Here is a 23,822-nt window from a genome sequence, read left to right as displayed (position 1 = left end):
AACAAGCTAAAAACTGGGCAGTGGAGAGCCATTTCATTATTAAGAGGAGAACTCAAGGGGAAGCCCATTTTTCTGCTCAAACTGAGCATGGGGCTCCTGCCTGTGGCTAAGGGTAGCAGCTGCCCATTTAAAACCTCCTTTTAAATTTTATTTGCTGTCAGTAAAATCTAGAACAACAGCTTGGCCTAGAAAGACTGGAGTTTGAATCCTGACTCTTTCTCCTGTTAGTTGAGGAAACTCCTGATAGTTTTTAAGCTTCCCTGAGGCAGAGCTCATCTTTGAAATGAGGACCACGGTACTTACTTCACAGAGCCATTGTGAGAATTGTCAATTAATACTTGGTAAGTGCTTGACCCAAGGTAGGTACTCAAAAACATGCAGTTTCAGCCGGGTGTGGTGACTCAACGCCTATAAATCTCGGGACTTTGGAAGGTTGAGGCAGGCTTATCATTTGAGCTCAGGAGTTTGAGACCAGCCTGAGCAACATGGTGAGGCTGTCTCTACTAAAAATACAAAAAATTAGCTGGGGATGTTGGCACGCACCTGTAATCCCAGCTACTCCGGAGGCTGAGGTGGGAGAATCACCTGAGCCTAGGAAGTTGAGACTGCAGTGAGCTGTAATAGTGCTACTGCAAGCTGGCCTGGACTTTGGAAGTGAGACCCTGTCTTCAAAAAAAAAAAAAAAAAAAAAAAGTTTCTTACTCCTTTCCCCCTGGAAGCTAGGGCACTTATAATAATGAAAGTCATAAGAATTTCATTGGTTTGCGTTGGTTTATTCCTGAATGGCCTGGAAATAATTGCCTATGATGCACTTCGAGCCCTCTGAATCTGGTGTTCTTTTTGCCCCCCACCCCCACCCTGTGCTCAATCCACTGCTGCCTCAGGATTTTTCTAAGGCCTCATTGTTTAATTTCTCTGCTCTCAAACACAATGATTCCCACTGTCTGCAGGAGGGAGAGGGGCTTTTATTTAACCATTTCCTATTTTTGGGCATCTAGGTTGTTGCCAATTTTGAAATTTTCCAAATAGAAAAACATTGCATTGAGCATCTCTGAGCATCCCTCTGAAGTTGCTGAGATTGGAGTTGCTATTCTGGCTTTCCAGTCTTCATTTTTTCCCACTTCATACAACCAACGAAAACAACACCATGGGTGTCAGGATGTCTCCAAAACAGGCAGGACTTAGAGCTGCCTCTTGTGCTAGCTGGAGACTGGCCACTGGGGCTGTGTGCAGTGCCTGCTGCCTATCACAGCCTGATGCGCCAGAGTGCATCATTAATAAACTTCCCTGATCTGTTTATTTGAAGCAGAGCTCAGGGGAGACACAAAGCCGAATCAGTGCCTGCAGGCGAGCTGTGTTAGGCATCAAGACGTTGCTTCATCTGTCACAGTGCTGGGCTGGCCCAGTAAACAAGGGTGCCACGTGGGAAGGCTTTCTTTTCCCTTCGGGTCATCCATTTAACAGAGTGAAAAACTCATCTGGAGGATGCTTTATGTAAATTCTTCTTCTCTTGGGATTTGGGCCCCTGCTTGACTCATCTTTGTGAAAAACTTTGATCTAAGTGACTAAAATTATTTCCAAACCAATGATCAAAATCAAAGTGTTTGCCTGGAGGATTTGCTGTCAGATAGCTCTGTACCTTACACATGAGTTTCCTTGACTATTCCAAATAATTTAGGAAGCTCTTTATTCATTGCCGTTCATTTTTCATTAAGACCAACTTTTGTTTTTCTTTATTTTAAATTGGATTTGCTTCAAATGAAAAAAATTATTTTGAGTGGGCATATAAAAGTACAACTATTTTGGAAAACTGTTATTTAAAAATATACCCTATGACCCGTCAATTCCACTCCTAAGAATTTACCCAAGAATATTGAACATAAATGTCTGCAAAGAGACTGGTATAAGAAAATTTATAGTTCTACTCATAATCGCCTCAAATTGGAAACAACCCAAATGTTTATCAATAGGGAAATAGATAAATTTGATATAATTGTACAATGGAATACTACCTAGCAATGAAAGGAACAAACTAATGAAACATGTAACAATAGCATAAATTTTAAAATCATTATGATGAGTGAAAGAAGCTAGACATTAAAGGGTGCAAGGTGAAACATTCCATTTTTATGGAGTTCGGGAACAGGCAAGTAATCCATAGTTATATTAAATAATTAGAAAAGTGGTGATCTCTACGAAGAGCTATCAACTGGTTGTGGACATGAAGGAATTTTTTTTAGGGTATTGGAAATGTTCCACATCTTGACCTAGGTGGTAGTTATATGGGTATATACTATATAGGCAAAAATTCCTTGAGTTGTACAATGAAGTTGCACACTCTATGTATGTTGCACTTGTGTGTACACACACACACACACAGACACACACACATCTAACTAAAATGTGGTATTGTATGCTTTGCTTGGCGCCTAAGAGGGTCCTAGCTATAATGCTCTTGGTCTTGGAAAAGGGTCCCTCTATTAGTTGTCTGTTTTTGTATAACTACTCCAAAAATAAGGAGCTTGAGATAACATCTCACAGTTTGTGTGGGTCAGGAATTTGGGGGCAACTCAATAGGATCTCTCATGAGTTTGCAGTCAAGATGTCAGCCAGGATTGCAGTCATCTGAAGGCTTGACTGGGGTTGGATGATTCTCTTCAAGATAGCTCATCTACATGGCTGTGATAGCTCACTCACATGAAGGCCTCCATTCCTTGCTGGCTGTTTGTAGGAGGCCTCAGTTACATGTCACATGGACCCCTCTGTAGGGCTGCTCGAGTGTTCTTACCACAGAGCAGCTGGCTTCCCCCAGAGCAAGTTCTAATCCCAAAGGTCACCTTCACTTCCTCCATATTCTATTCTGTAGAAGCTGGTCACTGTGTAGAGTCTACATTCAAGGAGAGAAAAATTAGGCTCCACCTTCAAAAGGTCACTTGAAAAAAAAAGATCAGGCCATATCATAGCTCAAACCAATGCATCTAGTGTAACTATACTAAACATTAGTTTATAAGGTACTAGTCTTTCCCCTTTAGCATGTTAAATAAATTCCATGCCATTTTGTTTGATGTGGCCCTGAACTAATTGATCAGCAAAAGATGGTTCTAGTGTGACATCAATTTTGAGGCAAGACTGAAAGTCATTTAAACAATCTGAGAAATGTTTTACCCCTCAAAGTCTATCAGCCTCACCAAAGGGGCTCTCCTGTACCTTAAAAGCCAAGAAAAATGTCCCAGTAGTCAAGGCCTACCTAGGACATACCTGGTCCTCCATATCTGAAGGAGTGCTTTTTGCAACACAGTTCCTTGGTCTGGATGTGAGATGAACAGGTAACAGAGAGATAAGCACACATCTATTGTGGTGAGCTGGCAGGGAAGGAGGCCATGTTTGTGTCCCACGCACTTCATTAGGCACTCACTTTACATTTATCTTTTCAGAAGCTGGCCTTCCTTGCTTTGCTTTGGAGGATCATTAAAAGGACCATTCTGGCTACTGTTATATACCTTAGAGCAATCCATTCAGAGTTGCTCGTGGGATACACAATTCTATCAGAAACCAACATGTGATATCCAGGTGTCTGCCCTAAGTAGCTTTTGATTTGGTGATGATAGTAGAAACACCTGCCTGTTTTTCTTGAATCTTAGTGTGCATGGCTTATGGTCTGGATCAGTCATCACACAGGTACATTGTACCTCTGGAGGTTGACTCTTTAACCCTTTAAGATGCCTCTAAGTATCCTCCAAAGCAAATTTCATGTACACAAGGTAGTGTATGGTTAGAATCAAAGTATCCTAAATGTACCACAAGCTTGAAAAACATTTATCTAGTTTTTTTGTATGATAGAAAGTGTTTTATTGAAATAGATTCAATTCTTACATATAAATTAGGGTTTTTTTTTTTAAAGGGTAGGCTAACTTTTGTAACTAACAATCCCCAAATTTCAGTGACTTAGCACAGTAAGAGTTATTATTGTTTATACAATGCCAGTGGAGATGTTGAGACAGTCTCTTAAACAGCCCTACTCCTCATGGTGACTCAGGGATTTAAGCCCTTCCATCTTGCAACATGAACATCTTCAATACATGACTTATAGGGCAGAAAGGGAAGAGAGTATGGGGAAAGTAGGCCAGATCCTTGACTGTCTTTGCCCGGAGTTGACACCCATCATTTCTCCTTACATTCTGATGGCCAGGACTTATCACATGGCCCTACTTAGATGCAAAAAGGGCTGGGAAATGTAGTCCACAGGCCCTTTCTTCATTCCTACCTTTTCTTCTACTCCCCAAGCCTGTGAAATATCCTCAGATCTTTGCCTTTGTCCCCTAGGTATGAGTCTCTCCACCTGTAACAGGATTGTCCGTGTCCTCTGGAACTTAGCTCTGGTGTGAAGACAAGATAGCTTGGGGAAAGAAGTGCTGGGCTTTGAGTCAGAACACAGCACACAGGGAAGGAATTAATTGAGAATTCTTCCCAAACTGTAAGACCACTGCTCAGCCATGTTATCAGAAGAACCTATGGGAAAACTGTGTCAATGTCCTTAGGAACTGTGGGATGGTTTGCTAATTCCCTGTAGGGAAATAACAGCAGACTCGAATTTCTTGACTTTTGACTGGTTGTTTATTTGTGTATTTACTTTCACATGTATGTACTGTCATGGGATCCTTAGGGTGTTGCTTTGCCAGCTGGAAACCTCTGTGGCTAGCAGTGCCTCTGCTTCAGTTTTGCTCACGCCCGCTGGGCTCCTTCTGCTCACTTGGCCCATCAGGTTGCGCATGGCTCCTGCTTCCAGCCCAGATCCCATACCTGCCAGGGTGTGTGAGTGAGCAAGTGCAGGGTCCAGCCACTGCACACAGCCAGGTGTGCCGGCTGTGGTGGGGCAGGCAGCTCCAGGTGCCCACACAGGTGCCGGCTCTGTGCAAGGCTGCAGCTGGACCAGATGTACTGCAAGCAGCTTCTGCTGTGGGCACCAGCATGTGGACAAGGGGAAAGCAATAACACCAGAAAGGTCAGATACCAGGAGCCACAAAGCCCCAAAGAGGGAGTTACAGCATGTCATAGCCATGACTTGGGGATCCCTGAGGTCTGGGCTCCCAGAAGGGCTGCAGCTCTTCTCTCCTTCTCGTCACCCACCATGTGGTGAGTGGGGGGCATGTTTCAGTCCTGTTTGTGTTACAGCTCTTTCAGTCCCACCATTCAGCGGGTGCTGAGTTCTTGTCCCATGTCCAGGAAGAATGAGGCACGTGGATAACTGGAGAGTGAGCAAGATAGCAAGGAGCTTCACTGAATGACAGAATAGCTCTGAGGAGACCCAAAGTGAGTAGCTCGTTTCCACAGGCAGGCCATGCTGATGAGTGTCCAGGTCTCAGTGGAGAGGAGACCCATAGTGGGCAGCTCCTTTCCACAGGCAGGTCATCCTGGCCAGTATGCAAGTGTGGCTGAATCCAGGGATTTTATGGGCTCAGAAGGGAGGAACTGCGTGATGATTGGTCCATGGGTGTGCCTGGAAAAAGCACCATAAAGTTTCACTCTGGGTCATGGACACCACCTGGGACTGAAAGCCTGGCCCCCAGGCTTCAGGCTGTCCCTGGTTTGAAAGTGGGGCTTCACTGGGGACCCACCCCTTCCCTCCTAGGAACCTGTCTGCCTCCTGCCACCATCAACATGCCCTCCTTGGCACCCAGGCTGTTCACACCAAGGGGCACCTGCAGACTTGTGTTAAGCCTCCCTCAGCCCTCCTGGCCTCCCTTCCTGAGCTTGTTGGTGCTCAAAGTTTCAGAAGGTGACAAGGCAGTGGAGGATGTCTGGCATGTCAGTGCTGCCCTGAGCGTGTACACAACTAGCCAGGCCATGACAGCACCCAGGCTCAGGCTCTGGCTCTGAAATTGGAGCAGGTGGCAGGAGTTGGGAGAGGCCAGGGAGTGGGAGCAGGCACTTCCAAGCCTGTGGGGGCTTGGGGCTAGCCATGCCCCTGAGAGTACAGGGATGCCCGGCTCTGGAGCTGTGTTGATGTGGCTGCTGCTGCACTGGGGAGTGAGGTGCTCTTGACCAGCCAACTCGGTAGAGGGCGGGACTCCCACCTATTACTGCCCTCCTCTGGCTCGGTGGAACACATAGCCCCAGCTGCACCTTCCCCACTGCAGCTGGCATCCCCACAGCAGCTGCTCCAAATAGGCCACCACCACCATCAGTACCCTGGGCTTTGGAAAGATAATGGCTGCTAGTTGTACAAACTTCTCAAAATAGACTCTTCACTCTAGTTATTGCTTATGAATTTGTGAGTAGACATTTGTGTGTGTGGCAAATTTGAGGAAAGACATTGGGTCATATGAATTCATCATAGCGGGACATAAGTCAGAACTGAGTTTCACAATTTCCCAGGGTTATGCAACAAGAGTCAGACTAGCTCAGAGTCTTTGAAATATTGTAGACAACTCAAATATTGTGTGCATTTTTCTCAGAAAAAGTTACAGTTTTAAAATTTTTATTTAATTGTATTATAACCTCGTCTAAAGTCTGCTCTTAGACTGAAGAGCAGATAGCAGATTCAGTTCCCCTTTACATTTATCCATAAGGATGGTTTGTCTGTGCCGAATGGGGGAATGGGACATCAACCACCGCTTATAACCCTGCTTATAACTTTTTAATGTTATTGCTGGGAAATTTCATTCCTGCTTGCTCATGACTTAAAAAAAAAATTCTATTTATACATTTAGAATTACCATGACAAAAATAGGCCCCCTCCCCTAAAAAAAACCATAAGTATTCATAATAATATTTAAAGGAGATAAATTACCCAAGACCGACTCTGAAGAATAACCCAGGGAGGTGATGATTAAAATACTTCGGCCTTGTGAAAGGAGCATATCTTTGGACCAGATTAATATCCTTTTGGCATTTATGCAGAACAGGGAGTTGATCTCTGTAGATTCTAATTTACAACAATGTCAACATTTAAAATAGACTACTAATAAAGACACCAAGAACAAACATGCCTCTAACCTAAGGTACATCAAATAACCCTTCCTTTGTTGTTTTGACATTAAATGCGAATAAACAGAAAAAGGGGACCAATATTATGAACACATTTAAACTATGTTTAATAATAATTGTATGAGCAGCTCACATTATTAGCTTTTTTTTTTTACTTTGTGCTGTTAGTGAGGTATAACTGACACATGTATTTAAAATATACAGTTTGATGAGTTTACACACACACATGCATCCATGAAACTTTTGCAGGACTTTTCCTTAGTTCAGTTAGAAGACGGGGTTCTTTGTCCTACGGCCTTGAAAATTCAGGCTTGGAGACCATTGAGTAAGATGGGGTTTTATTGGGTAAAAAGAGAGAAAGGGGGGAAACAGACTCTCGCTAGACCAGAGTCCCTGCTAGAGCACTTCCCACCCACCGTTCAAATCCCAGGTTCCATACAGGAAGAGGAGGGACAGGGCTCCTCCCCGCTGCAAAGGGCATGAACTTCCCGAGGCTCCACCTCAGTGGGTAGGCTGGTTGGAGTTTCTCCAGGGACCCCCACCCACCTGGCTGTCTCAAAACCATCACCACAATCAAGATAATAAACATATCCATCAGTCCCAAAAGTTTCCTCATGGTCCTTTGTAATCCCTCCCTATATACCCCTTCTCATCCATCTAGGCAATTGTTGATCATCTTTCTGTCACTATGGACTAGCTGGCATTGTTTGGGATTTAAAAATTTATTTTTGTAGAGAAAGGGTTTTACTTTGTCACCCAAGCTGGAGTGCAGTGGTGCCATCACAACTCACTGCAGTGTTGACTTCCTGGGCTCAAGTGACCCTCTCACCTCAGCTTCTTGAGTAGCTGGGACCACAGGCATGCACCATCATGCCTGGCTAATTTTTAAAGAGATAGGGTCTCGCTATGTTGTTGAGGCTAGTCTCAAACTCCTGGCCTCTAGTGATCCTCCCATCTTGGCCTCCCAAAGTGTTGGGAATATAGGCATTAGCCACTGTGCCCAGCCTTGAATTTCATACAGATTTATTTTTTTGGTTTAGTTTCTTTTTCTCAGCATGGTTATACTGAGGGTCATTCATGTTACTGTATGCATCATTAGTTCAGATGTTTTCATTGCTGAGCAGGATTCACACATGATTAGCTTTTTTTTTGTTTGTTTTGTTTTTGTTTTTGTTTTTTTTTTTTTTTTGAGACAGAGCCTCACCCTCTCACCCAGGCTGAAGTGTAGTCACCCGATCTCAGCTCACCACAACCTCTGCCTGCCAGGCTCAAGCAATTCTCCTGCCTCAGCCTCCCGAATAGTTGGGATTACAGGTGTGTGCCACTACCGCACAGCTAATTTTTGCCTTTTTAGTAGAGATAGGGTTTCACCATGCTGGAGTTCGCCAGGCTGGTCTCGAACTCCTGACCTGAAATGATGCACCTGCCTCGGCCTCCCAAGGTGTTGGGATTACAGGCGTGAGCCTCCGTGCCCCCCCCCCCCCCGCCACATGATTAACTTTTGATAGCTTGAAACTTTTAGGAGAATTTGCCCAACTCCAGGCAATCAAAAATAATGAACCAGTCTACCTCTAGTGCTGACCATCAACCTGGACATAGTGCACCGTTAACATGTTAACATGAGACTTAAATGCAAATTGTTTTCCTTATCGTTCTTTGCCTCTAGGATGCAAAATATTAACTAGAACTGCAGGAATAATGGATAAAATGGTAAAAATCACCTTTGCCTTCCAAACTAGCCAAAGGGAAATGAAAACACGAGCTAGTCTCAAATATTAGATCAATTCTTACAAAATCCTATTTAATTCAATTTGTGTGTTGCGAATTGAAAAGATTCTTGAGAAAAATATTGTTCAACATTTAAAGGATAATTTGGGGCCAGGCGCGGTGGCTCACTCCTGTAATCCCAGCACTTTGGGAGGCCGAGGGGGGTGGATCACGGGTCAGGAGATTGAGACCATCCTGGCCAACACGGTGAAACCCCGTCTCCACTAAAAATACAAAAAATTAGCCAGGCGTGGTGGCGGGCGCCTGTAGTCCCAGCTGCTGGGGAGGCTGAGGCAGGAGAATGGTGTGAACCTGGGAGGCGGAGCTTGCAGTGAGCCAAGATTGTGCCACTGCACTGCAGCCTGGGTGACAGAGTGAGACTCCCTCTCAAAAAACAAACAAAGAAACTAAAATTTGGGGCTGGAAACTTCACAAATGTAATGAAAGGAAGATTGGGCCCTGGTACACAAGTAAACAAATTTAGGAAATTTCTTAGGGAATTAGCACTGATATAGACTGGGGGATTTGGTGAGTATAATTTATTTAGATGTTACCTTTTAAGAACAGCATTTTTACATTATAGAAGCAATAATGTTCAAACAGAAACTTAAATATGAACATAGCGGTACTATTTACAATAGATATAAATGGAAACAGTCCATATGTTCACCAGCTGATAAATGGATAAACAAAATTTGTATATCCATACAATGTACTATTATTCAGTCATAAAAAGGAATGAGGTATTGGCCAGATGCTACAACATGAGTGAACCTTGAAAACATTATGCTAAGTGAAAAGCTGGACACAACAGGTCACATGTTGTGTTATTTCATTTATACAAAATACCCAGAACAGGCAAATCCATAGAGACAGAAACCAAATTAGTGGTTGCCAGGGACTGGATAGGATAATGGGAGTGACTGTTTGATGGATACAGGGTTCCCTTTTGTTGCAATGAAAATGTTCTGGAACTAGATGGTTGTGATGATGGCACATTGTGAATGTACTAAATGCCATGAAATTTTACACTTTAAAATGCTGAAAATGGTAAATTTTGTTACGTGTACTTTACCACAATAAAAAGCAATATATACCATGTAAAAATTTAGAAGGTATAGACAAGCTCAAAGGAAAATAAAAATAAATGTGCCTATCTATCAATCGTCTATCATATATCTAGTTATGTCTCAGTAAAGACAGAATGTTGCCGTATGTATAATCTGTAGCCTAGTTTTTCTCTTAATATATCGTAAATTCACATCATCTAATATTCTTTACAGTATTTTTAATGACTACAATATTCCATCGAATTAAGGAAAAATAATTTCTTAGGCCAGTCTCCTCTTATTGAGCATTTAGTTTATATATATTATGAATAATATTGAAATATTCTTGTAGGTAAGTATTTGCCCACATTTGTGATTATTTTCTCAGAACAAATTCTGGGATGTTGAATTGCCCAGGTAAAGAATGTAAACATTTAAAAAATTGATAGACTTTTTAAAAACATTTCTAGATTTACAGAAGAATTGAATAGAAGGTTTCTGTATACCAGCCCCACCTTCAGTTGCCCCTATTATTAACACCTTACATTACTATGGTACATTTGTTACCATATGTAACAGATTAACAAATTGATATTGATTCATAATTTTTAACTAAAGTTCACACTTATTCAAATTACCTTATGTATTAGGGTTGTCTAGAGGAACAGAATTAATGGAATACATATTATATACTATATATGTATAATATATATAAATAATATATAAATTATAATATACATTATATATTATGTACATAATATAAATTATATATATTATATACATTATGTACATAATATATAATATACATTATGTACATAATATAATATAATATACATTATGTACATAATATAATATATAATATACAATGTACATAATATATAATATATATAATTTATATATAATATATATAAATTATATACATATATAAATTATATATAATATATATAAATTATATACATATATAAATTATATATAATATATAATATATATAAATTATATACATATATAAATTATATATAATATATAATATATATAAATTATATATATTATATATAAAAATATATATTAAATAACTTGGAGTCCAATGTTTGAGGGCAGGAAGCATTCAGCATGGGAGAAAGATGTAGGCTGGGAGGCTAGGTCAGTTTCTCTTTTCCCATTTTTCTGCCTGCTTATATTCTAGCTGGGCTGGCAGCTGATTAGGTGGTGCCCACTCAGATTAAGGGTGGGTCTACCTTTCCCAGCTCAGGGACTCAAATGTTAATCTCCTTGGCAACATCCTCACAGACACACCCAGGATTAATAATTTGTACACTTTAATCCAGTCAAGTTGACACTCAGTATTAACCATCATACCTTAGTTTTTATCTAATGTCCATTTTTTGTAGTTGTTCAAGGATCCCACCGAGGATACCACATTATATATATATGAAGTAATGGATACATTAATTAACTAACGTGTATATACTTTAGCTAATTATAATATATATAATTAGTAACTAGATATTATACATATATGCATATATATAATACAATATACACATATACATATCTATCTATATATTTTTTTTGAGACAGGTTCTCGCTCTGTCACCCAGGCTGGAGTGCAGTGGTGCCATCTCAGCTCACCACAGCCTCCACCTCCTGGGCTCAGATAATCCTCCTGCCTCAGCCTTTTAAATAGCTGGGACTACAGGTGTGCACCACCATGCCTGGTTAATTTTTGTACTTTTTGTAGAGACAGGGTTTTGCCATGTTTCCCAGGCTGGCCTCAAACTCCTAGGCTTAAGCCATCCTCCTGCCTCAGCCTCCCAAAGTACTGGGACTATAGGCATGCACCACCATGCCCAGGCCCACGTTATATTTAGCTGTCATGTCTCAGCCTCCCCTTGGCTGTGACAGTTTGTAGACTTTCTTTGTTTTTGGTTCCTTGACAGTTTTGAGGAATACTGGTTTAGGTATTTTATAGAATGTTCCTCAGTTAGAATTTGTCTGATATTCTCATGACTAGATTGGGATTCTGGGTTTAGGGGAAGGTCACAGAGGTAGTATGCCATTTTCATCACATCATATCAAGGGTACATACTATCAATGTGATCTGTGACTGTTGATGTTGACCTTGATCCCTGGCTGTGCAGCATTTGTACCGGTGCTCCCCTGTGAACTTCCTCCTCCCCCTCTCCACACTGTACTCTTTGAAAGTAAGTAGCTACTTCTGATATGTGTATAATTGTGAAATGGTTAAATCAAGCTAATTAACATATTCATTACTTCACGTATTTCTTGTGGTGAGAACATTTAAGATCTACGCTCTTAGCAATTTTGAACTATACAGTACATTATTATTAACTATAGTCAGCAGGTTGTACAATAGATCTACTGAACTTATTCATTCTAAGTGAAACTTTGTACCCTTTGACCAATATCTCCCCATTGTTCCCCTGGCAACCATCATTCTACTCTCTGCTTCTATGAGTTTGACTTTTTTTTTTTTTTTTTTTTTGAGACGGAGTTTCACTCTAGCTCTGTCGCCCAGGCTGGAGTGCAACAATGTGATCTTGGCTCACTGCAAATTCCACCTCCCAGGTTCAAGTGATTCTCCTGCCTCAGCCTCCCGAGTAGCTGGGATTACAGGCATGCACCACTGTGATCAGCTAATTTTTGTATTTTTAGTAGAGACAGGGTTTCACCATGTTGGCCAGGCTGGTCTCGAACTCCTGACCTTAGGTGATCCACCTGCCTCAGCCTCCCAGAGTGCTCGGATTACAGGAGTGAGCCACTTCACCTGGTCTATGAGTTTGACACATTTTAGATTCCACTTATAAGTGAGATCACGCAGTATGTGTCTTTCCGTTCCTGGCTTGTTTTACTTAGGTTGATGTCTTCCAGGTTCATCCATGTTGTCATAAATTACAGGATTTCCTTCTTTTTTTAAAGGTGAAAATAATATTTCAGTGTGCATATTTACCACATTTTCTATTCATCTATTGTTGGACAGTTAGGTTGATTCTGTATCTTGGCTATTGTGAAGAATTCTGCAATGAATAGGCATACTGATTTTTTTCTTTCTTTTTTTTCTTTTAGCAATGGGCTCAGGCTGGTCTCCAACTCCTGACCTTCGGTGATCCGCGTCGGCCTCCCAAAGTTCTTGGATTACAGGCGTGAGCCACCGCACCCAGCCAGGCAGACTGATTTCAATTCTTTTGGTTATACACCCAGTAGAGAGATGGCAGGATCACATGGTAGTCCTCTTTTTAATTTTTTTTTGAGAAAACTTCATACTGTTTTCTATAATGGCTGTACTAATTTACATTTCCATTAGCAGTGTGCCAGGGTTCCCTTTTCTCCACATCCTCACCAACACTTGTTATCTTTTGTCTTAATAATAGCCATTCTGACAGGTGGGCGGTGATACCTCATTGTGGTTTTGATTTGCAGTTCCTTGATGATTAGTGATATTGAACATCTTTTCATTTACCTGCTGGCCATTTGTATGTCTTCGTTTGAGAAATGTCTATTCCTGAATAGACTTTGGCCCATTTTTTAACAGAGTCTTTTAAAATATTGAGTTGTTTTAGGTCCTTATGTATTTTAGATATTCCTTATCAGATGTATGGTTTGCAAATACAGTATTTCCTCTCATTCTGTAGGTTGTCTCTTTACTCTGTTAATTTTTCCCTTTGCTGGACAAAAGCTTAGTTTAATGCAACCCATTTGTCTATTTTTGCTTTGGTCACTTGTGGTTTTTGAGTTATATTTTAAAAATCATTGCCCAGGCCAATGTTATGAAGCTTTCTCCTATTTCCTTCTACTAGTTTTACAGCTTCAGACCTTATGTTTAAGTCTTTAATCCATTTTGAGTTGATTTTTATCTATGATGTGAGATAAAGGTCCAATTTCATCCTTCTGCATGTGGACATCCAGCTTTCTCAATATCATCTATCGAAGAAACTGTCTTTTCCACATGTATGTTCTTAGTACCTCTGCTGAAAATCAATTGATGTTAATAAATAAATTCAGTCAAGTTGCAGGATGCAAAATCAACATACAAAAATCAATAGGATTTCTATATACTAACAATGAACTATCAGAAAAAGAAATAAAACAATTCTACTTACAATGGCTTCAAAAAAAGTAAAATACTTTGGAATAAATTTAACCAAGGAGATGAAAGATCTGTGCACTGAAAACTATAAAACATTGATGAAAGAAATTGAAGACACAAATAAATGGAAAGATATTCTGTGTTCATGGATTGGAACAATTAATATTGTTAAAATGTCCATACTACCGAAAGTCATCTACAGATTCAATGCAATATCTATCAAAATTCTAATGTCATTCTTCACAGAAATAGAAAAAATAGTCCTAAAATTCATACGGATCCACCAAAAGCGCTGAATACCTAAGGCAACTGAGTAAAAGGAACAAAGCTGGAGTTATCACACACTATCTGATTTCAAAATGTACTGTAAAGCTAAAGTAATTAAAACAGCAAGGTCCTGGCATAAAAATACACAGACTAATGGAACAGAATAGAGAGCTCAGAAATAAATACCCTGATACATTTATCTTCAGAAAGTTATTATTTTCTAAAGTTGAGTGTTCATAATATGAGAGAACATGACTTGACTAGATTGAGTTTTATCTCTGAACCAGGAAACAGTGGACACATTTCAAGATGGGTAACTGTAAATTATGGCCTCTCTTAAGGATTTCTGGAGCTGGTTTTAATGTTTCAAAGAATCTCAAAATGGGCTGAGAGCAGAGGGGCAAGTGTGTAATCCCAGCCTTTTGGGAGGCTGAGGTGGGAGAATCACCTGAGCCCAGGAGTTCAAGACCAGCCTGGGCAACATGGCAAGAGCCCATCTCTACAAAAATTTAAAAAATTAGCTGAATGTGGTGGTGCACACCTGTAGACCCAGCTACTTAAAGGGCTGAGGTGGGAGGATCATGTGAGGCTGGGAGGTTGAGGCTGCAGTGAGTCATGATTACACCACTGTACTTCAGCTTTGGTGACATAGTGAGACCCTGTCTCAAAAATAAAACAAAAGGTGTGATTGTTAAATAAAAAGACTAATTTTCTCACAATCTGCATTAGTTTACTAGGGATACCATAACAAAGTACTACAAACTGGGTAGCGTAGGCAACAGAAATTTATTTCTTCCCAGTTCTGGAAGCTGGAAGTCCAAGGTGTCAGCAGGGTTGATTTCTTCTGAGGGCCTTTTTTCTTCCTTCCTTCCTTTTTTCCCTCCCTCCCTTCCTTCCTTCCTTCCGAGACAGAGTCTCACTTTGTCACCCAGGCTGGAGTACAGTGGTGCAATCTCGGCTCACTGCAACCTCTGCCTCCCAAGTTCAAGGAATTCTCCAGTCTCAGCCTCCCAAGTGGCTGGGATTACAGGCGTCCGCCACCATGCCAGGCTAATTTTTTGTATTTTTAGTAGAGATGAGGTTTCACCATATTGGCCAGGCTGGTCTCTAACTCCTGACCTCAAGTGATCTGTCTACCACGGTCTCCCAAAGTGCTGGGATTACAGGCATGAGTCACCACATCCGGCCCCATGTCATCTTGATATAGCAAAAGAGGACTGGAGACTGCTGCCCATAGGTCTGAGTGGCACAGGAGGGCACCCACAGTGTCCCAAAAACCTTCCTTGTGGAATGTCATTTAGCAGAGAAAGAAAGAGCCACTGGGAACCCAGGATAAGATGAGAACTGGGTCGGGACTGAGCTGCACTCTCAATGGAGAGAACAAATGAGAGCCCCTTTGTGTTCTGTGGACCACCCAGGTCCTCTTTCAAGGGAGCGCCTAAACTCTGTGATGCCCAGAGGCACACAGGACACATTAAGACCAAGAAGTGGACTTTTTGGATAAGCCATTGAGAGCTTAAATTCAATTCCAGAGTGGAGGGAGAGAGGGGGAAAAAAAGGGAGAGAAAGAGTTTTAAACTGAATTGTGACTGCATTGTAAACTGGTATTGACTAAGAAATGACCGAATTTGAATGAGTTTATCTGAAAGTGACTAGATTAAATTTTCTCTGAGGCAGAATGGAGGCTCAAGGCAGAAATTACACTCAATTATAAAAGAATAGAGAAAATTATATTTTTGCACACTCAAGTCAGTGACTGTGAAATTTGTACTGGCTCCAATAATTACAGGCAGCCAGGCGTCAGTCAAATCTCAAGAATAGACCAAGTGATCATTATGTGCTGTTCTTCCAAGTTATTACCTGATCTGTGGCTGTACCTCAACAGGTCAACACAATGTCTTATCATCAGAAATCATGATGAAATCCATTCACATTTCTCTTCGCAATGTTCTCTTGCCGTCAGAAAGCGGAAGCAAGCCTTGTGAGGTGGAAAAGGTACATTTTTCAGAGTTCTGAGGAGGCCTAGGCCAGGTTATAAACCTATGACCAAAAGAGGGAAAGTAAGAAATTGCAGGTAGTGCTGGATATCTTCTGCCTGCCGCTGCAGACCACTGTCCCCACCTCCCCACACTTCTTCTGGGAGGCATATCCCTGTTCATGGCATCGCTGGGGCTCCTGCTCTTGAGAGGCATTGGCAAGAAATCAGAGGAAGAGAGTGAGTTTGTTGGCAGTGGAAGGTATCCAAGTTACTGATGGCAAATCTGTACGGGTCTACAGCAGCCTTAGTTCTTGCCTCCTCAGAAAAGAACTCGACTGAGGGGCATAAGGTAGAAAAAGACACCAAGGCAAGTTTTAGGGCAGAGTGAAAGTTTATTAAAAAGCTTTAGAACAGGCTGGGCGCTGTGGCTCACGCCTGTAATCCCAGCCATTTGGGAGGCCAAGGCGGGAGGATCACGAGGGCGGGAGATCGAGACCATCCTGGCTAACACGGTGAAACTTCGTCTCTACTAAAACTACAAAAAATTAGCTGGGCACCTATTCCCAGCTACTCAGGAGGCTGAGGCAGGAGAATCACTTAAACCTGGGAGGCAGAGGCTGCAGTGAGCTGAGATCACGCCACTGCACTCCAGCTTGGGTGACAGAGTGAGACTCCATCTCAAAAACAAAAAGCTTTAGACAGGAATGAAAAGAATATTCTTGGAGGAGGGCCAAGTGGGCATCTTGGAGGACAGTGTCTCCTTTGATCTTGGACTAAGGGTTTTATATGTCGGCATACTTCCAGCACCTTGTGTCCCTTTTCCCTTGACTCTTCCTTTGGGGTGAGCTGCCTGTATGTGTGGTGTCCTGCTAGCACTTGGGAGGTGGGCATATGCGGTGTTTACCGGAGTTGTACGCATGCTCACTTGAGGCATTCTTCCTTCTACCTGCGGGATGTCCCTGGAAAGTCTTATATTGGTTAAACGCTGCCCTTTTGCCTCTTATTGCACATGCTGGAGCTCACTCGCCCCTCTCCTGAGATCTTATCAGGAAGCGGCTGATCATCCGTTTCAGGTTTTTTCTATCTGTAGGGAGAGTTCCTTTCCCTGGTGCTGGCTGCGACTAATTATTATTTTAGACAGACAGTTAACAACTGCTTGACCATCACCTGATGGTTGCCTGACATTCTTGGTCAGGTGGAGGCCTCTTCTGCCCTGCTCATGCCTGACCAGCTACCTACTGTAACAAGTCAGGATACTGATTTCTCTGTCCTCCCTGCCAGTCTCCATGGGCTGCCTGCAGCCCTCTCCGGAGGACCACAGCCCCTATCAGACAACCCCATTCCACATAGTCACCCTCTCTCGGCTCCAAAAATCAATCACTCTCCTTGCTTTCAGGCTAGAGTAGTAACACACTTTTAATACTGCCCCAAAGTGCTGCCCTTTTTCTGAGGGTTTCCCTAAACTTTGCCCACACCCTTGAAAATCATACTTTTATTAAACACTTTACTAATAAACTGCTGCATCTCCTATAGTGTTCTTGGCTGATGCTTTGGAGATGGTTATATGCTGTATAGCAAAGCTCTGTGCCATCTGCATGAACATAGGGAGTGGGCCATGTGAACATGTGTGCTCCAAACAGCATGTTTTCTTCATACAGCTGAGTTAAGAGCCCTGAGTGAGCGAGACTAATGATTTTTCAGGTGACATGCTTGCTTACTGTAGTACAGGTTCCAGAGTCTTTTGTACATGATTCTGGTTGTACTTCAAGATCTTTCAGCTCTTTAGGATCTTCAGTATAAATAGTAATTATTGCAATAGATGTGAAAAAAAAATGATAGCCTATAGAAAATTCTGGGTACTAAGGGGTTGGCTATTCCTTTTAAAGCCAGGAGTGAACACTTCTAGGTTAAGGATTTCTATTAGGAAGACAATGACTGAGAATTCACGTTCATATTGAAAGAGGGCAGGGAGAAGTCACTCATCATAGGCAGCTTCTATTCTGTCAGCAGTGGTATTTCAATAGAGACTGTGATCTCCCCAGCTCCTAGCCAATGGTTTCCTGTTTGAAGAAAGTCCCAGAGGCTCCAAGGCTCCCCTCGCCTGGATGTGCTCCACAGAGTGATACCTCCTCAATTTCTTAAATGTTCTTTATGCCATTAACACAATATTTTTATTTTTAAATAGATATGTGACCTTGTCAGGAGTTCAAGACCAGCCTGGCCAACATGGTGAAACCCCGTCTCTACTAAAAATACAAAAAATTAGCCAGGCATGGTGGTGCATGCCTGTAGTCCCAGCTACTCGGGAGGCTGAGGCAGGAGAATTGCTTGAACCAGGGAGGCGGAGGTTGCAGTGAGCTGAGATCGTGCCACTGCATTCCAGCCTGGGTAACAGAGCAAGACTCCGTCTCAAAAAAAAGAGAGAAACAAAAAACAGATATATGACCCTAATAACTGGAATTTTCTTTCTTTCTTTCTTTCTTTTTTTTAGCGGGAGCAGCTTCCTCCTAGAAACTACACAGTAATGGTTTGGTCAAAAAGGCTTGGAATTTATTAAGAGCTAGAACCATGCACCATGTTTTGTGTGTCATGCTCACTTTTTTAGTAGAGAGACCAGAAAAATGCCACCATGGGGTATTTTCAGCTAAAATGAATGAAGTTAGACTTTATCTTTCCAAAGACTTGCCACAAACCGTGAAGCTCTGGGCCTGGCACTGGACAGCAGTTCTTTCCTTGGATGTGAAGTGATGACTGATCTGTTTGCAGAAGAGAAAATCAACAAAGACCAGCAATTTGTACTGACCTCCTCTGTTCCTTAGAGCATGTCAGAGAGCACGATTTCAAAACACACTGGGACCGCAGGTCTCTCATTAGTCAAAGAAACCGCTGCAACCTTGCCCTGGGTGATGTGGCAATTTGGGCGAAGATGGGAAGTGTTTTGCCCTCCTAAGCTGAGCCTCTGGTAGTGACCACTCTCGGCACCCAAAGATGCTTTGTGACCTCCGATGGGCTGCTTGCTCCCTCCCTCTGTTCCTACCATTCCGGATTCTACCATACGAGATAAAGTTTGTGTCTCATAGACTCCACGACATCAGTGAAGCTTGTGTTTCAGAGATGCAATATCCAATTCTGGAAACAGCCTTTTCTTGGCCCACTTCAAGAAGTTGGACTAAGCTTCAGGAAAACTGATATAGAAGGAGCCCCAGATGGGGATGCAGGGTGACCCAGGTCCTTGACGACTTGACAGTGACTCTGAGTCTCCTCAAACTTCCTGGGCTACTTTGCTGTGAAGTGAAAGTCCAGGCCCCATTTATGTTTCTTCTTCCTCTGCTATTGCTGCTGGCAGCCTATGAGGTAGGTGAAGGGTCATAATTAATAGTGTTCGGCCCTTTAAATCTGGTCTCCATAGCACCTCCACAATGCCATTATTGTGTATGTGCTGCCTGTGGGGACACTGGCTGGTGCTCTCAAAGGAGGACTCTAAGGGAGGCCTGCTGAAGCCTGCCACCACCACCAGGCTTTCTGTAATTGGATCTGCACAGGGGCCTCAGGGAGTGCGGTATGAAAACACCCATTTCCATGCACTCCCAACCAACACGCTGAATGGTCTGTACTCTTGATGAGAAAGACCCATGAGGGACTGAAAATTCTTTTTTTCTACGTGACGCTGAGAAGACAGTCACATGGTTTGGGTAAGTCTCACTAGAAAACCAATCTCCTGTCCATACAGCCCTCTGATGAAACTCATTTCTGCTAAGCCAGAGGTGAGTATCCTGAACACAGCGTAGCATTATTTTAGACAGATGAGTGTGGGTTTCAGTAACTGGATATTATAATGAGGCAAGTTTGACATATTTTACAGGAATGCAACCTTTTGTACGTAATAGAATGATCAGAAAGTCAGTTCAGCACTCCAAACTTAAAAGGAGTATTAAAAATGCTTCACAATTGACTTTTTTTCTTCTTACTATCAATGAATAGATAATGCTACATTATTATGAACTAAAGCCTGTGGTTTATATTAGGATTCACTTTTGTGTTTTACATTCGATGGGTTTTGACAAATGCATAATGTCATATGCCCACCCTTACAGTATCATGCAGAATCGTTTCACTGCCTTTAAAAGTCTCTTGTGCTCCATCTGGTCATCCTTCCCGCTCTCTTTCCCAGCCCTGACAACCACTGATCATTTTACGGTCTCCATTGTTTCACACAGCTTTTTCAGCCTAGCTTCTTCACTTAACAATATGCACTTAAGTTTTCTCCGTTTGTTTGTGGCCTGATAGCTCATTATTTTGTATCACTGAATAATATTCCCTTGTATAGAGGTACTACGGTTTATCCATTCACTTATTGAGGAATGTCTTGGTTGTTTCCAGTTTTGTCAATTATGAAAAAAGCTCCTACTAACATTCACGTATAGGTTCTCGTGTGGACATAAGTTTTCATATCACTTGGGTAAATGCCTGGGAGCATGATTATTAGATCATATGGTAAGACTATGCTTAGCTTTGTAAGAACGGCCAAGTGATGTTCCACAGTGGCCTTATAATTTTGCATTCCCACTAGCAATGAGTGAAAGTTCCTGTGTTCCACATCCTCACCAGCATTTGGTGGTGTTGGTGTTTAGGATTTTAGCCATTCTAATAGGCGTGTAGTGGCATCTCATGGTTGTTTTAATCTGCAGCTCCCTAATGACATATGATGTTAGCATCTTTTCACATGCTTATTTGCTATCTGTATATCTTCTTTGGTGAGGTGTCTGTTCAGATCTTTTGCCCATTTAAAAAACTGAATTTTCTTTTTATTAAATTTTAAGCCTTGTATATTTTGGATAACAGTCTTTACCAGACATGTGTTTTGCAAAGATTTTCTCCTAGTCTGTGGCTTGTCTTTTCATTGTCTTAACAGGATTTTTCACAGAATAGAATTGAAAAAATATAATGAAGTTCAACTTGTCAATTTTTTCTTTCATGAATTATGCCTTTGGTGTCGTATCTAAAAAGTCATCAGCAAACCCAAGGTCACTTAGAGTTTCTCCTATGTTATCTTCTAGATAGATGTTTTATAGTTTTGAATTTTACGTTTATGTCCATGATCCATTTTGAGTTAATTTTTGTAAAAGGTGTAAGATCTGTGTCTGGATTCATTTATTCGTATGTGGTTGTCCAGTTGTTCTAGGGCTGTTTATTTAAAAGACTATCCTTTTTTTCTATTGAATTGTCTTTGCTCCTGTGTTATCAGTGGACTATATTTGAGTGAGTATATTTCTGAGCCCTCTATTAGATTCCATTGATTTATTTGTGTATTCTTCTGCCAATTCCACAGTCTTGATGGCTGTAGCTTTGTAGTATATCTTTAAGCCTGTAGTGTCAATCCTCTGACTTTGTTCTTTAAGATTGTGTTAGCTATTTGGGGTCTTTCGCCTTTCCACAGAAACTTCAGAATCAGTTTGTCAACATGTACAAAATAATTTGCTGGAATTTTGATTGGGATTGTGCTGAATCTACAGATCACGCTGGGAAGAACTGTCATTTTAACATTATTGAGTCTTCTGATTCACAAACATGAACTATCTCTCCATTTATTTAGATTTCCTTTGATTTATTTTATCAGAATTTTATCATTTTCCTTATATACATTTTGTACATATTTTGTTGGATTTATACATAACTCTTTCTCTCTTTTTGATGCTAATGTAAATGGTATTGTGTTTTAAATTTCAAATTCCCATTGTTAACTGCTGGTATATATGAAAGCAATTGACTTAAAATTTTATTTTATTTTATTTCAAATTTTAATCTATTTATTTATTTTGAGATAAGTTATGATACTGGCTAATTTTTGTATTTTTTGTAGAGACAGGGTTCTTGCCATGTTGCCCAGGCTGGTCTCAAACTCCTGAGCTCAAGTGATCCGCCCACCGTGGCCTCCCAAAATTCTGGGATTACAGGCATGAGCCACCATGCCTGGCCACAACTGACTTTTGTTTATCAATCTACCTTTTAAATCCCCTCTTTGCCTTTTTCTTTCATTGATTTCTTCTGTCTCTTGAAAGAGAAAATACTCAGCGTTTGGAAAAAAGTATGACATTAAATATTTTAAAAATTAGACTTTATTTTTAAGTTTATAGAAAATCGAGCCGACAGTATGGAGAATCCCTATGTGCCTCTCAACAGTTTCCTCTACTGTTAATATCTTCCATTAGTGTGATATATTTGTTGCAAATTTAAAATTTAAGTTTAATGCAGTAAGTAGGTATTGAGTGCTTTTAGGCATAAACAAGAAATGTTCCCTACCCCCATGAAGTTCACAATTCCACTGAGAAGGCAGGAAAAAAATGCTGTCATATGAGCCATTAATACAAAATAGTGCACAATTTGGTTTTAAGGTGTGTCCTCCTGAGCAAGGAGGAAGGCTCTGGAAGTGAGGTAGGAATGGGATAGGTGCAGGTAGATTGCAGGCAAAGTCCAAGCAGAAGGAAAGGCCTGTGCAAGGTTACAGAGGCAGGAATGTTAGAGGGAGGGGCTTTAGCACATATCACATTGGGCAGAGGTGGGAAGTGACTCTGAAGAGCAAACAGGACAGGGTCATTGTATTAGGGTGCTTTAGAGGGACAGAACTAATAGGATAGATGTATAAATGAAGGGGAGTTTATTAGGAGAGTTGACTCACACGATCACAATAGACAGCCTGCAAGCTGAGGAGCAAGGAAGCCAGTTCAAGTCCCAAAACCTCAAAAGTAGGGAAGCCGCCCAGGTGCAGTGGTACACACCTGTAATTCCAGCACTTCGGGAGGCCGAGGCAGGCGGATCACCTGAAGTAGGAGTTTGAGACCAGCATGGCCAACATGGTGAAACCCTGTCTCTACTAAAAATACAAAAATTAGCCAGGCGTGGTGGTGCGTGCCTGTAATCCCAGCTACCTGGGAGGCTGAGGCAAGAGAATCGCTTGAACCCGGGAGGCAGAGGTGGCAGTGAGCCGAGATTGTGCCACTGCACTCCAGGCTGGGCAACAGGCTTTTTTTTTTTTTTTTTTTTTTTTTCCAGAAAATAAAAAAAAGAAAAAAGAAAAAAAGTAGGGAAGCTGATAGTATAGCCTTCAGTCTGTAACTGAAGGCCCAATAGCCCCTGGCAAATCACTGCTGTAAGTCCAACAATCCAAAAGCTGAAGAACCTGGAGTCTAATGTTCAAGGGCAGGAAGCATCCAGCATGGGAATGATGGAGCCCAGAAAACTTAGCCAGTCTAGTCTTTCCATGTTCTTCTGCCTGCTTTTATCCTGGCCATGCTGGCAGGTGATTAGATGGTGCCCACCTGGACTGAGGGTGGGTCTGCCTCTCCCAACCCACGGACTCAAATGTTAATCTCCTTTGACAACACCCTCACCGACACACCCAGGAACAATACTTTGCATCCTTTAATCCAATCAAGTTGACACTCAGTATTAACCATCACAGTCCTTCATGCTGCTGTGAGGAATCAAAACTTGATAAAGGGCTTAGAGTTGAGTTTCTGAGCAGATCTTTAGGATCTGGTTTTCCCAGGACCATTGGTTTTTGGCTTCACATACATCTCAAGCCAGATACTCTGCACCGTTTTCTTCTTTGAATCAAAATTAAAGGCTCATGCCAAGGAGAAGCACTGCTTCTGGGGGAGAGCTACCAAAT

General features: G+C 41.6%; 2 protein-coding genes across 4 annotated transcripts in view; one reads left to right on the top strand and one right to left on the bottom strand.

The window, feature by feature from the left end:
* The window catches only part of CLIP4 (CAP-Gly domain containing linker protein family member 4), a 118,500-nt gene that overhangs the window by 11,928 nt on the left and 82,750 nt on the right, over positions 1-23,822 (top strand). The window contains exons 2-3 of one of the 2 annotated variants that reach the window (XM_063695976.1): positions 12,888-13,045; positions 18,645-19,845. The gene's annotated coding sequence lies outside the window, so the exon portion shown is untranslated. The remainder of the gene's footprint in view (positions 1-12,887; positions 13,046-18,644; positions 19,846-23,822) is intronic. The other variant, XM_019021236.4, reaches the window with a different exon arrangement.
* The window catches only part of PCARE (photoreceptor cilium actin regulator), a 50,258-nt gene that overhangs the window by 13,530 nt on the left and 12,906 nt on the right, over positions 1-23,822 (bottom strand). The window contains exon 2 of one of the 2 annotated variants that reach the window (XR_008677218.2): positions 4,613-5,497. The exons of the other annotated variant lie outside the window; for it this stretch is intronic. The gene's annotated coding sequence lies outside the window, so the exon portion shown is untranslated. Of the gene's footprint in view, positions 1-4,612; positions 5,498-23,822 lie in introns of those variants that run through there. 2 annotated transcript variants of the gene reach the window in all.

Source organism: Gorilla gorilla, chromosome 12 (genome assembly GCF_029281585.2).
Source record: "Gorilla gorilla gorilla isolate KB3781 chromosome 12, NHGRI_mGorGor1-v2.1_pri, whole genome shotgun sequence".
In the NCBI taxonomy this organism is placed as follows: domain Eukaryota; kingdom Metazoa; phylum Chordata; class Mammalia; order Primates; family Hominidae; genus Gorilla; species Gorilla gorilla.
This window is presented reverse-complemented; position numbering and strand designations above follow the sequence as displayed.